Source organism: Ascaphus truei, chromosome 3 (assembly GCF_040206685.1).
Source record: "Ascaphus truei isolate aAscTru1 chromosome 3, aAscTru1.hap1, whole genome shotgun sequence".
Lineage (NCBI taxonomy): Eukaryota > Metazoa > Chordata > Amphibia > Anura > Ascaphidae > Ascaphus > Ascaphus truei.
The window spans coordinates 16,665,968-16,678,264 of NC_134485.1; the positions used below are offsets into that span (position 1 = coordinate 16,665,968).

Consider the following 12,297-nt stretch of genomic DNA (forward strand, 5'->3'; position numbering starts at 1 on the left):
GTTTATTTTTTATGTCCAGTAATGTGAGATTGTGGTTCTCATGCAAATGTTAAACTGTTTAAAAATGATCTAATTCTCACCACTTCTTGAATAGGTTAAGTGGTTTTGTGGTATATAAGGAGAGAGGGAGATTACTGTAATAAGTATATATATACTTATATATATATATATATATATAACCACACACATCCCTTTTTATAATTATATGGTTGGATTTTGAGTTCTCTTGGCTAGCCAAATGGAACATAAATTGGAAATGCATATTTTTGGACATCTGTTTGTACACAACAAGTCTTTGTTTAATCAAGTCTCCCCTCTTCTCTTCTCTCTGTCCTCTCCTTGGTGATTGCTGGCTGACCTAACAGAGATTGGTGGATGTATCCATGCTTGTGATACAGCGAGAGAGAGTAGGAATGAAACCGAGCTGTGCTCTCCAACGCCAAGACCTGTCGCATTAAAGAGGTACCTTCTCATTTCCCTTCTTTAGAAATCAGAAGTCTAAACCACAAGCAAACAGAGATCCTTCTGCCAAAACCGCTTGCGCAATTTGGCAGGGAGATCTTATTCAGACGTAATAATGTTCCATTTGAAAAGTTGAATAAATCAGGAAATTGCATGGGGTATCATATATGCAGTAGGGCATCCAGATTATAGGTTACAGCCATGGTCAAAGGAGATTAGGAGGGTAATACCTACAATAGTAACCATAATAAAAGCTAAAGTCAACGATAAGCAAATCTTTCATGGTCATGTTCCTTAATGTAATAAGATCTATTATATTCATTATTATAGGGTGTGTCTTATTGTTTAGCTAGGGGTTCCAGCTTTTTCTGAGTATTTTTTTATTTGTTAGATCAGAGTTCATTTTTTTTTTACCAATGTTTTACTAGTAGTGATAAAAATGAGACTCCTGATTGAATTTGGTATTTACTGATCCACTTTTTTAAAGTAACTTTGTCACGTGTAACTGACAGGCACTAGGAGGTGGCACCCAGCGCAGATTGCTACTTACTGGACACTCGCTTATTTTACCAATATACCCAAAACCTGGTTTTCATGAGAAGCAAAAAAAAAAAAAAAAAATCTGATTCACGCTTCATTCGTTAAGAGAAAGTGATTTACTATTAATAATATTACGAGCCAACATATTCTGCAGTAACAAGATTATAATTAACATACACTAGTACAGGGGTGGACAACACCTCAAGGTCCTGCACGGCCACCAACAGGTCAGATTTTAAGGCTATCCCTGCTACAGCACAGGTGGCTCAATTAATGGCTCAGTGGTTGACTGAACCACTGATTGAGCCACCTTTGCTGAAGCAGGCATATCCTTAAAACCTGACCTGTTGGTGGCCCTTGAGGTCTGGAGTTTGCCACTCTTACACTAGTACAACAGGGCCTTCTCCATGAAGATTACAATCAAAAAGAAAGCGACCGTGGTGACATACGGGGCCATGGGAGCGTGTTTCCAAAAGCTACAGTACTTTCTGTGACGCTGCAGCACAGATGTAACAGGCTTTGTTCCCTTGTGGTGGGATATGTTGTACTCGGCCATTGAATGCTATAGAAACTCTGATAAAACTGTGGTGGGAACAATGAAGCCTGCTACACGTGTGGCAGCTAGTACACTCTTTTCTTTGTAGCAGATGAAGAGTATTATGGTAGAGGCAGGTGAGAAAGTATTAGGCATATCTGGAGGCTGATGTTGATGCTTCTTTGAGAAGTGAAGTCTTCAGGTCACCTTTAAATGTCTAAAGAGTGGGAGAGTCTGATGTGAAGGAAATTGTATATTTGAGGAACAGCCCAGTAAAGTCTCGGGGTAGGAGATCGTGGATGAGAATTTGGATTTTTTGGTTTTGAGATGTACAGTATGGTGGGGGTCACACTGTGAAGACTAAATATAGGAGGCCCCTCCAGCAATCACCGTAAATACCTTTCTGCTCCTCTAATTGTCTGTAGCTGCAATTAACCAGCTCCTTGCTGGACTCATACAGGCTTTCCATTGAAGCCCTTTTAAATAGAGGTTGAGGCCCTGTCACAGGAGGAATACAAACAACTTCTTTCAGTTTTTGTAAAATCCTAGTCATTGGTTGAGGTTCTTCCTTTTTTCAGACGTTACCTATAGCTCATCTGGTGGCCGATAATGTGTGTGAAGTCAATATTTGGCAACGATTAGGTATGTTTTGGGATTTTTTTTTTATACAATAATGCTGTAAATGGATTACTTTAAATTGTTTGATGGGTTAGTTCTTCGATCAAATCAAAGATCTGGCACCAGATATGAAACATCGTACCAACTTTACCACATCCTCTCCAACTTCTATTGGAATATTGTGGATATATTTTATGTAATCTATCTGGTACTAGATACCAACAGAGTAGGATTTTATATCCATTCTCTTTTATATTAGTACAAATCAAAGTTTTAGAGGTGTTTGTGAATATGGCTTCCCATTCTTCTAATGGTATACTCATACGTCGTTATTTTTCCCAATGAATTATATATAATTATTTATCTGGATACATGTCTTGTAAGAGATTATTTTATATATATATATATATATATATATATATATATATATATATATATATATATATATATATATATATACATACACACACAACACATATGAGAAGGCCGTCACTGGCACTCCAATAGTAATAGGTATCAGTCCGGTGCTAATGTCCATAAAGTCAAATAAGTGAATACTTTACCATCAGTGGTGATGATAAAAATAAAGACAGCACTCAGTAGTAAGGTCCAAAAAAACCTATATTCAGCAATAAGTCACACAAATCCAACGTTTCAATCAAATGGGGTCTTTCTCAGGGGGGGGGTGACACCGACAGTGTACTCAGTGATTTACAAAGACAATACAATACAGGTAATTATAATAATACAATAAGCGCAGCAAAGTTAGAAAATAGGAAAGGAAATCCCTACTCCGAATGTTTACAATCTAACTGGTATGATGGGAGATTTACAGGTGAGGGAATAAGTGTTGTAGATGACAGTGCTTGCTTGACAATAGTTGGTAGGAGTGACTGTGGGTGTGGAACAGTAGCCACGAGTGCAGGCTATTGGGATGCTTCTTTTGAGAGGTGCGTTTTAAGGTTGGTTGGTATTAAATTAGATGGATTAACACCATTAGCAGGTAGGGAGGTGGCAGTGAGGTGTGGGTGAGAGCAGGTGTGTGTATATATGGCTGGGTCCAGCATTAGGAGAGACATCCCCAGCAGCAAGGAGGGAGAGGAGGAGGAGGAAGGGGAGGGGAGGAGGACGGGGAGGGAGAGAGAATAATAGTTGTAGGAAGTGGAGAAATTCAGATTTAGGAAGATTAATTATATTTTGTTTGTAATTCACCAAAAGATTTTAATATTCCAGAATTAAAAATTTTTTTTAATAGTCTTGTAATTTCTGTCTCTTGCCAAGAAGATCCATTTATGTAATCACATCCATTTGGAAATTGTGGATTGGAGAATAGTGGGAGCATTGGGTATGGGTTTTGGGTTAGACCCGCTTTTTATATCCATTTGTCCTAGTAGAATAGAATGCAAGAAATTGACAGAATGTCAAACATTTCTCTGGGGTGTTTTGAGTTGAGAATCCAAAGTAAATGTTGCAGTGGAGTGAGAGACAGTGGGTTCAATTTCCACCCATTGTCTGGGATTTCTTTTGCGCGGCAATCCATTACAGTATACTGTGGTTGAAAATTGTGCAGCTGCTATATCAAAGTTGACATTAGGAAGGGCCAAACCACCTTTTAAAATTGGTCTCTGTAAAATAGACAGGGGTTCTTCATTTCTTCCCGAACCATATACATGTATTTATCTTTGATTGGCAAATATTCGACTCTCTCTGAGGAATGCAGGGGAAGACCCCGAACAACCAGGCAGAAGAGAGCACAGCTCGTAGGCAAAAAAACTGGAAACCAGAATGAAATGCGATAAAAAGGTACAGTAGGTTTATTCTTCACAGGGAATCATCCACAACATAGGCGTTGTATGCGGACAGTCCTCTTACGCGTTTGGCGCTCCAGGCGCTTTATCATAGAGTGACTAGCCTAAGAAAAGGCTAGCATTTCTTTGATAAAACACCTGGAGCGCGAAACGCGTAAGAGGACTATCCGTATACAACGCCTATGTTGTGGATGATTCCCTGTGAAGAATAAATATACATTTTTTATCGCATTTCATTCTGTTTTCCCGTTTTTTAACTACGGGCTGTGCTCTCTTCTGCCTGGTTGTCCGGGCTCTTCACCTGCATTGCTTACCTGGAGACGCACGCACGCCGATGGACTTTGGATTGCTCATCCGTGTACTGATGCAGCGAGTACTGACTTTCATCATTATATGACTCTTATCAATTTAAAGGTTCATGTACAAAAAAGCTTTACTTGACTGAAACGGAGGGGGCAAAACAAGTGTTTGCATTAAGGAGAGGGTGGATTGGAGAGGGTCCGCTAATCATCTGGGACCTAGCATGCTTACCCACCGCTCGCATACCTTCTTTCCCCTCAATTGATAACACTGCTGTTACCCTTATTTGATGTATAACTACCGTATGAGGTTGAACACTTATTTCACTAAGGGGCACTGTTCATCAGACTATCAATCAGTAATATGTATACTCACTTGCACCTGGATTGAAAACAACCAAGTTCTCTTCAACACTACATATATGGACATATTCATTGTTGCTGTATCTATGAAGATGTTTGTTTAGGTTGTGAAGCTCTAGCCTGAGACTGCCAGTCTCAATATCCATTTATCTCTCTGAAGAATAGAAACCTGAAAAAGGGTATCCGGGAAGTATGTTCAACTTGGTTGTGGCAATTCTACCCATCCAGGAAATCTCCAATTTATCTCATGAGTTCAAATCTTTTCGAAGTGTCTTACACAAGGTGGGGTCATTTTCTGTGTGTTGGTCAGCAGGATCTTTAGTAATATGTATGACCAAAGTATGTTAAGGAACGATCTTTCCAGTGGTATGAAAGATAAGATTTAAGGACATGCATCCTAGCCCTGCAATTTCAGATTGTCCTTACAGGGAAAACACAATAGATTCTTTATATTAACATGTGAAGGTTATGGGTTTAGGCTTTGAGTTCTCTGTAAATTAATATATTGCATTATAAAGAAATATTTGTTTATCGAACACTTTTGCTACCCTCTGGAGATGTAGGAGTTAAATAACAAAAGTGAGATCCCATACCATGCTTAAGATCCCACGCTTTAGTTTAAAAATATTATCCTAAGGAAGCTTTTTCATATTATGGTACTGAGCGAACGTGGGGAATCTTGTTGGATCTCACCTTTTGAATAGGTGTCTTATCTTTTTGTTCAATGCATCGTCGTAACTTTGGAGTAAATAGACACTTGTTTATGAGCTTTGGTGCAACCAATTCCTTTATCTTCTAGAGATTGCCCCTCAAAATAATGCAGATGTAAGCCCTTCACCTCTCATCAAAGAAGCATCAGTCCAGTGTAGAGAAGTGGTCCTCGCTGGTGTCGGGCTGTATGCTGATTTTACTACATTTCAACAGCTGTAAAAATACATAAATATATAAAATAACAGGACGGTAATTGGCCACTCACTCCGACAATCATACGTATGCCAGTCGGCCTGGGCGACTCACCTTGTCACGTCTGGATGTCATTCAAAATAAGAGCATTTTGTTTAAACGCACGGGATTTTCTGACATGGCAAAATGTAGAAAGCACCAAGGTCAGCTTCTGCTGTACACGGCCTTCGTTAAGGTAAAAGAGCAGGGGCTGTTTATGTTGCATAACTTTGTGTTCTATATTACATGTTCTTAAGAGGCTGATGCTGTTATAGCAGCAAGAGAGATCATGCATATAATATGCGTCTGCATAGCTGTGCAGCGTGTGGCAAAGTACAAGTGGAATATTAAATCATCTAAGGTAACTCTGACCGTATTTCCCTGGGACAATTTGAGACCGTTCCAGATTTGCCGCCCCGTGCTCAGGCACTGAAGTTACTAGTGATAAGTGGGATTCTAACATTGAAACAATCCACTTCCCATCTCATCTGGTAATGTAACAAATACCACCTAACTCCAACAATGTTTGAATGAAGACTGAGTTAGAACAAAAAATGGATGCAACATAACCTGAATGAATCTTGTGGCAGCATATCAAATATCCAAAAATAATCATAGTTTACGGGAGGTTTTTATGCCAGGACCCACTGTCTTTGAATACTTTGTCCTTAACAAACCTCTATTGCCTCCCACACCCTGCAGAGAAACTGCTCAGATATTGTATTACTGGTAGATCATGTTCCGAAAGTTTGGTTTTGCACCAAAAAGGGTTTCAGTGGTTGTTATAAGCAAATCTATTTCTCCGAGAGATAAGAGTACCAAGTATATTAAAATAAAATACTCGCGCTGGTATGATGAATTACATGCAGTGTTGCTTTAACTTGAGCTGCTAAGCGTCTGATGGATTCACAGACCCGCTCTCTGCATAGATTAACGATGAGCAACATATCCCAGATTACTTGGCGTGGTGGTGAGATAACAAGAATGATACACTACATGCTCATTACCAAGGGGTTCCCACTGGAGAATCTATAGGGAGAAGGTGAGCACATTAGGAGCAAAAGTGGGATTCTCAAAATAACACTGTAGATACAGTGTGATAGCATCCAAAATGTAAAAGGGGAAAGACTGTGGGTTTTATCTTAAACCACAAGGCCAGGGGTGGCCAACTCCAGTGCTCAAGGGCCACCAACACGTCAGGTTTGCATGATACCCCTGCTTTAGCTTTGACTGAGCCACCTGTGCTGAAGCTGGGGTATCCTTAAAACCTGACGGCGGTCTTGAGGACTGGAGTTGATCCCCCCCTGCAGTACATTACCTTACATCATACATCTCATTATGACTGATCCACTATGACTGAGTCACCTGTGCTGAAGCAGAGATATTCTGAAAACCTGACCTGTGTGTGGCCCTTGAGGACTGCAGTCGGCCGCCCCTGCGCTAGGCGCCCTTGCTAACACTGACAGAAGAAATACAGGGCAATGTGCCAGAAACCCAGACCGAAGGAGAACATGGACCATAAGATTGTGACGATCGGGTAATTATGGCTTATGAATTTCAGCTTTAATCTGCAGTTCAGTGAGTCCTGATTAAATATCAGTTAAACACAATTAAAGTTTGTGTTGTGTTTCCCTGTCTTGATCAGAATAATTAGAGACTATGCATTTCATGTCACTAGTAGCAAACTGAAATTTTTTCCCGTGAATGAATATGGTTCTTTAAAAGCAATTTTATAGCACCAGCTGTTGGCATTATTCTGCATCTTGCTGCGGTTAGTGTAACAATTATCTTGTTGATGGCCCAAACTCCCCATGTTGTGCCTCTGTGGGATGTAGCATCTCAGTGGTATGATCCATTGATTGATGAATAATGGTGGAAGATCTGGTGAAGTCCATGGTGTTATACTGCAAAGCTTTGTACATTATATACTTATTGGAATTAGTTTCAACCACACATTATATGTCACATTGCAGAGCCAGTGTACCCAGCCTCATACTGAAGAGATAGCAGAAGGTTGAAACGGCATGCCTGTGAGCAGGGTTACTGGCTCTGCACTTCTTTAACCCCAGTTGTGCTGAAAAGCTGTGTAATACGGCAGGAATATGCTTATACTGTAAGCATCCATGTTACAATGAACATGAAGTAAAAGCCGACACTGTTGCTCATTTGCATGTCATTACCCAGAATCCCTGGCTGCAGCAGGAGCATTATATGCTAAGAGATAATGGCGAAAAGCAGGGTTGTAGTCCTACAGTATATTCCAATTGACTGGCTTCTCTTGTTTTAATAGTCCCCAGGTATTTGTCCCATGCATTTTTTTATTTTATTGAAATACCGATGTTCCCCAACCTTCTGATAAAAGGCTATGGCATCCATACCAAAGTACCTCCTCACTTAAAAGGCAAGTCTTGTTCAGAGCTTTTCCCTGCTTATATCTCGAGGGTAGCATTTTAGTTTTTACAAGTCTCTACGGATATAGCAGACACTATTACCCCTGTTAACGTGCATCAACGCACATAATAACGCATTAAATAACACGTGTTATCTCCTTAATCACAGTCTTCAATGGCACTACTGTTAACGCATAAGCACAATGCATTGCGTTAACGGATGCAGTAATGCCTGCTACATTCATATCTTATCAACTAGACACTAGAATCACAAGGGCGTTTTTACCAAAGCAATTTAAAAAATATATATATATACTGTATTTAAAATGAGTTGATTTACTTTCTGGTTTATTATATAGATTGGCTAAGTGCAATCAGAGCTATTGGTGACCTGCTTCTTCGATCTCCACTTCTAGAAAGAGGCTCTTACTAACCATTGTGGTCAAGCACAGCCCATCCACCGCACTTCTACCTTCTGCTGTTTCTGTAAGGTTCCCAACAGACCACTTGAATTGTTAGCTTTCTGGGACAGGGGTTGATTTTCCCATCCTGGGCTTGTATGCGTTATACACTTATTGTTATATAGTACTCGAGGGCCATGCGCAGTGTAGAACAATCTTATGCTCTCCACATTCTTGCTGGCTGAAAAAGCCGGAACTCAAGTGGATAAGATCACAGATGCTGTTGGCGAAATGACTACTTGGTATTGAGATTTAATGACTAAACCACCTTTTCTGATGTAGCTCAAAATATGATGAGTAACTGGAATCAGCGCGGGCGTTTGAGTTCTGGTGAAAAAGTATAACAACATCACAAGCTATGTTTTGATAAATCGTTGCTGTAAAAGGAGTTGTGATTTCCTATCAGATGCACAAAAGCAAATTTTAAGTTCCATTGAATGTGGACATAAATGGCACAGATGAGTTAACAATGTGTTATACAGGTATAAGTATGTACAATAGGCAGAAAGGGCTTGTTAGAGCCGACCCGTCAAACTCAGAATAGCTTGAGGGCAAGCTCCTTTTCCCCGATGAAACCTCTCTCCCTCTCCCCGGCGTACCTCTCTCTCCCTCTCCCCGGCACACATCTATCTCCCGGCTCACCTCTCTCCCTCTCCCCGGCACACCTCTCTCCCTCTCCCCGGCTCACCTCTCTCCCTCTCCCCGGCACACCTCTCTCCCTCTCCCCGGCGTACCTCTCTCCCCCTCTCCCCGGCGTACCTCTCTCTCCCTCTCCCCGGCGTACCTCTCTCTCCCTCTCCCCGGCGTACCTCTCTCCCCCTCTCCCCGGCGTACCTCTCTCCCCCTCTCCCCGGCGTACCTCTCTCTCCCGACGCACCTCCCTCTCCCCGGCGTACCTCTCTCTCCCGACGCACCTCCCTCTCCCCGGCGTACCTCTCTCTCCCTCTCCCCGGCGTACCTCTCTCTCCCTCTCCCCGGCACACCTCTCTCCCTCTTCCCGGCTCACCTCTCTCTCTCTCCCCGGCTCACCTCTCTCCCTCTCCCCGGCACACCTCTCTCCCCGGCGCACATCTATATCCCGGCACACCTCTCTCCCTCTCCCCGGCACACCTCTCTCCCTCTCCCCGGCACACCTCTCTCCCTCTCCCCGGCGTACCTCTCTCTCCCGACGCACCTCCCTCTCCCCGGCGTACCTCTCTCCCCCTCTCCCCGGCGTACCTCTCTCTCCCGACGCACCTCCCTCTCCCCGGCGTACCTCTCTCTCCCTCTCCCCGGCGTACCTCTCTCTCCCTCTCCCCGGCACACCTCTCTCCCTCTCCCCGGCTCACCTCTCTCCCTCTCCCCGGCTCACCTCTCTCCCTCTCCCCGGCACACCTCTCTCCCCGGCGCACATCTATATCCCGGCACACCTCTCTCCCTCTCCCCGGCACACCTCTCTCCCTCTCCCCGGCACACCTCTCTCCCTCTCCCCGGCACACCTCTCTCCCTCTCCCCGGCACACCTCTCTCCCTCTCCCCGGCACACCTCTCTCCCCAGCGCACCTCTCCCCGGCACACCTCTCTCCCTCTCCCCGGCGTACCTCTCTCTCCCTCTCCCCGGCGTACCTCTCTCTCCCGACGCACCTCCCTCTCCCCGGCGTACCTCTCTCCCCCTCTCCCCGGCGTTCCTCTCTCTCCCGACGCACCTCCCTCTCCCCCTCTCCCCGGCGCACATCTATATCCCGGCTCACCTCTCTCCCTCTCCCCGGCACACCTCTCTCCCTCTCCCCGGCACACCTCTCTCCCTCTCCCCGGCACACCTCTCTCCCCAGCGCACCTCTCCCCGGCACACCTCTCTCCCTCTCCCCGGCGTACCTCTCTCTCCCTCTCCCCGGCACACCTCTCTCTCCCTCTCCCCGGCGTACCTCTCTCTCCCGATGCACCTCCCTCTCCCCGGCGTACCTCTCTCCCCCTCTCCCCGGCGCACATCTATATCCCGGCTCACCTCTCTCCCTCTCCCCAGCACACCTCTCTCCCTCTCCCCGGCACACCTCTCTCCCTCTCCCCGGCACACCTCTCTCCCTCTCCCTGGCACACCTCTCTCCCCAGCGCACATCTCACCCTCTCCCCAGCGCACCTCTCTCTCCCTCTCCCCGGCGTACCTCTCTCTCCCTCTCCCCGGCACACCTCTCTCCCTCTCCCCGGCTCACCTCTCTCCCTCTCCCCGGCTCACCTCTCTCCCTCTCCCCGGCACACCTCTCTCCCCGGCGCACATCTATATCCCGGCACACCTCTCTCCCTCTCCCCGGCACACCTCTCTCCCTCTCCCCGGCACACCTCTCTTCCTCTCCCCGGCACACCTCTCTCCCTCTCCCCGGCACACCTCTCTCCCTCTCCCCGGCACACCTCTCTCCCCAGCGCACCTCTCCCCGGCACACCTCTCTCCCTCTCCCCGGCGTACCTCTCTCTCCCTCTCCCCGGCGTACCTCTCTCTCCCGACGCACCTCCCTCTCCCCGGCGTACCTCTCTCCCCCTCTCCCCGGCGTTCCTCTCTCTCCCGACGCACCTCCCTCTCCCCCTCTCCCCGGCGCACATCTATATCCCGGCTCACCTCTCTCCCTCTCCCCGGCACACCTCTCTCCCTCTCCCCGGCACACCTCTCTCCCTCTCCCCGGCACACCTCTCTCCCCAGCGCACCTCTCCCCGGCACACCTCTCTCCCTCTCCCCGGCGTACCTCTCTCTCCCTCTCCCCGGCACACCTCTCTCTCCCTCTCCCCGGCGTACCTCTCTCTCCCGATGCACCTCCCTCTCCCCGGCGTACCTCTCTCCCCCTCTCCCCGGCGCACATCTATATCCCGGCTCACCTCTCTCCCTCTCCCCGGCACACCTCTCTCCCTCTCCCCGGCACACCTCTCTCCCTCTCCCCGGCACACCTCTCTCCCTCTCCCTGGCACACATCTCTCCCCAGCGCACATCTCACCCTCTCCCCAGCGCACCTCTCCCCGGCACACCTCTCTCTCCCTCTCCCCGGCACACCTCTCTCTCCCTCTCCCCAGCACACCTCTCTCTCCCTCTCCCCAGCGCACCCCTCTGTATTACTGCTGTGAAGCCCTACTGTATGTAAATTAATAAATAAAGATATACATACGTACATTCTGCCCTGTCTTATGTCTGGTATAGTATCTCTATAAAGCCCTACGTACACTGGCTGGTGCTATACAAATACTATACAATAGAAGGATCCCATCGTCATGACAATGTATTCAGGAATTTAGCAGAAAAACTGTATTATGCTGTGGGGAAAGCTGCATTAGAATTCGGATAACACCTGCATGTAACCTCCTTTATTAATGCCATGCCACATAGCCTCGTGTGTCATATGTTCTTTTGTTTATTAATTGCTGCATCAAAAGTAGGACACCTGTTTTCATATCTTATTTTATGGCTGTGTTGCACAAACTCTGATTTAAGTGGTTTTCATGGCAGAAAAAAGGAGTTGCAGCAATTAATACATCCAATTACAATATGGATTTTGCAGAACCTCTCGCTGATAAAACTATAGCAAGCTACACTAATTCATTGCCTGCGAGAAAAGCATACTGCAAATGAATATCCGTTTAACAGCTAAACTGGTGTCTTTAAAGCTGTGTACAAGGCACCCATTATTGTGTTAACGCCTTGGGTCCTGGATGGGTGAGTAACTATTGCTGAAATCAGGTACAGTAACTGTATGACTAATCATTGGAGATGCCAGGTAGAGAAACACTAGCAGCAGTGGGCATAGGACCGGTAGAGATTCTTACATCTCAATCAAAGTCAGCATGGCGGAGTGAAGCAGGAGAAGCAGCAGCACAAGTGCACAGGAAGTGGCAGCACAAGTGCACAGGAAGTGGCAGCACA

The 12,297-nt window shown here is 45.8% G+C and overlaps 1 protein-coding gene across 13 annotated transcripts in view; it reads left to right on the forward strand.

Annotated features, from left to right (window-relative positions):
• Positions 1 to 12,297, forward strand: part of ZBTB20 (zinc finger and BTB domain containing 20) — an 876,097-nt gene that overhangs the window by 664,884 nt on the left and 198,916 nt on the right. For all 13 annotated transcript variants that reach the window (XR_012800368.1, XM_075593654.1, XM_075593664.1 and 10 more), the window contains one exon: positions 366 to 462. The gene's annotated coding sequence lies outside the window, so the exon portion shown is untranslated. The remainder of the gene's footprint in view (positions 1 to 365; positions 463 to 12,297) is intronic.